Source organism: Thalia democratica, chromosome 1 (genome assembly GCF_965202585.1).
Source record: "Thalia democratica chromosome 1, ktThaDemo2.hap1.1, whole genome shotgun sequence".
Classification (NCBI taxonomy): Eukaryota; Metazoa; Chordata; class Thaliacea; order Salpida; family Salpidae; genus Thalia; species Thalia democratica.
In genome coordinates, this window is record NC_139165.1 from 87122817 (window position 1) to 87125683 (window position 2867).

Below are 2867 nucleotides of genomic sequence, written 5' to 3' on the forward strand. Positions count from 1 at the left end.
AAACTACATAAGTAACTAAAAATAAAAAGTTTATTAGAACTTTTCAATGAATAGTTAACAACAACTTTCATTTCTCTAAACTGTTTGATTTTACTTAAGTAAATATAAATTTAAAACTTAAAAAACTAAAATGTTAATACTAAGAATATTGAAGAACTAGCCGCAAGGCTAAAAAAATTATAAATAACCACTTAAATAATAAAAATTACTACTTTTGAACAAAATATTGAAACTGGATTAACTAAACCTCATTCTAGATCTAGAAAAAAATTTCCCTGAGATTTTCAAAAACTTCCCTGAAATTTAGAGAAAAAATCAAAACTTCCCTGAGTTTCCCTGAGTTAAAAGAAAAATGCCAAAATTCCCTAAGTTTCCCTGAGATTCCCTGAGATTTTCTACAGTTTGAAAATTCCCTGAGATTCCCTGAGTTCCCTGAGTGTGTGGCAACCCTGAAATAAGCAAAAAATATATTTTGTTTTGCATAAAATTTTTTTTATCCTTACATTGTTTATTTTAACATATATATCTAAATATTGCAAGTACCTTTCCTGAAAACTTGAGATCTCTAACTGAAAAATAAAAAAAACAATGATCTTTAGCAAAGTTTAAAATATAGTATTTAAAATAGAGTTTAGAATATAATATTTAAAATAGAGTTAAAAAAATTGTAGTTTGTTGAATTTTCTATGAAACTTATTTTTTAAATTAATAAGCTTCAAAAACTTTATATTCTAAAAAATCTATTTGCAGTTTATAGTTTTGACTTATAATTATCAGCCAGTGTTTTATTTTAAATGCTGGTACCATTCAATCTATTCTCTTAACATTACTAAACAAATAACAAAAACACTAAATGTTTTATAAATATATTAAACTTACCACTTTTCTGAAGCAATACGCATAACAAAGCAGTTACAAAAAACTTGCTGAAACTCATAATGAAATGTATTCTATTTTATAATCTGTGAAAACAATTTTAAACATTTAATGCTTAAGTTTTTAACAAAGAGCAGCTAATATATTATTTTAATACTATATTTAACTCAATAAAAAGATCACTTTTCAATTTAAAACAAATATTTTAAATTTTAAATATATTTTAGATATCAATTTATTGCAATTAAGAAATTTATTGCTTTTTCCCTTTCAGAACTTTATTGTTATGCAACAAAATTTTAACTAATTTCCTTTTCAAATAAAATACATAATCACAAACTAAGAATTTAAAAAATGAGTAAACTAAAAAAAAAACAATCTTTAAATAACTAATTAATTAATTTATAAAAACTAAAAAAGATACTTAAAACAAAAATAGACTACTTTAAAACATTAAGTGTAATTTTAGATCCTTTATCAGGACTTTTTTTTTTATTCAGACAGTAGTTGTCAAGTTTTTCTAACATACTGGGTTTCCAGAACTCCTGGACATTTTAATCTATAAACAAAGCAACTTCTGTAAAATTTGTTGATTTGATTTTTCTCTGAGAACAAGTTTCCGACTTTTGTTGTATGAACTACTTTTGTATCAATAATATTTGGCTCAAATGTGTTTTTTTTTTATTTGCACTAAATTTATTTGGAACATTTTTTTAATTAAAGCACCATGGTGTATCAAAGGTAATAAGAATACCAGGTAAAGTGCATGAAATGGCTAAAGATCATAAAACTATCAGTCCACTTAGACCAGTATTATCAGCTATAGGAACACCGAAATATTATATCAAACGTTTAGAAAGTGTACTTTAACCATAATTAAATCAAACATTGTGTTTTTCGAAGTATTAAACCAAATAAAACTAAAAGAACTAATATTTGAAGAATCTTGACTTAAATAGTCTTTATACATGTATGCCATAAGGGGGTCAAACATTTTTTTTACCAAAATTAAAATTATCTATTATATGAAAGCTTAATATATAAACTACAAGCAAGTTTTAATAGAACTTAAGAGTTATACTTAACTTCTCAGATATTGAATTTTTTTTAATTTTTCAATATAAACCATGGACTGCAAACTTTTGATTGTCAATTTTTTTAAAATAATTGAAATCCATTAAAAATCTATCTTTTCTTTCATTTTTCGAGCTAGAAACCTAAAATTTTCAGAAAAAATTACTTTTATAGTTTAAAAGATTTTGAATAATGAAACTTAAAAAAAATAGATAAAAAATAACAAAAAATTGGCGATTTTTTTATATATTTTTTTCAATATATAACTTTACGATTTAATTAATTTCGATATTAATAATTGACTTACTTTAATATATTGAAAGAAATCGGTTAAAAAATGAAGAAAAAGATAGATTTTTATTGAGTGAATATTTTTGTTTTTTTGGTTGAGCCTTCTATATGGAACCTATCAAGGTAATCACTTTTGATCACTCATATCTCGAAAATTACTTTTAATTTTTTAAAGTAATTAAAAATTTCTGGTAGCTCAGATTAAATAAATTGAAAGAGTAAAAATATGGTGAAACCTCCCTATGGTTATAAGTAAAACAATAAGTATGGTAGCAGATGAAGATATTTAAGAAACAATTCCTCAACTTGAACAAAACAAATTAACAAAAACAGTGTTCAAGAATGTACTTAAAATATGTTTTCAGAGAATGTTTATATTTTAGAGAAAATGTTTCAACTAATTGATGGATTATCCATGGGATCACAACATTCCCCATTTTGCTAGCTGGTTTGTTAATAAGTTACAGGGTTGCCACTCTTTTTTTCAATTTTTTTTAAGTTTTCAAAATTTCTTTCAGGTTATCTAAATTTCTAACAGGTTTTACAGATTTTATTCCAGGTCTTTGAAAGCACACCTTTTTTGATATTTTTTAGTAGTAAGTTATTACTTATTAAAAAAACTGCTG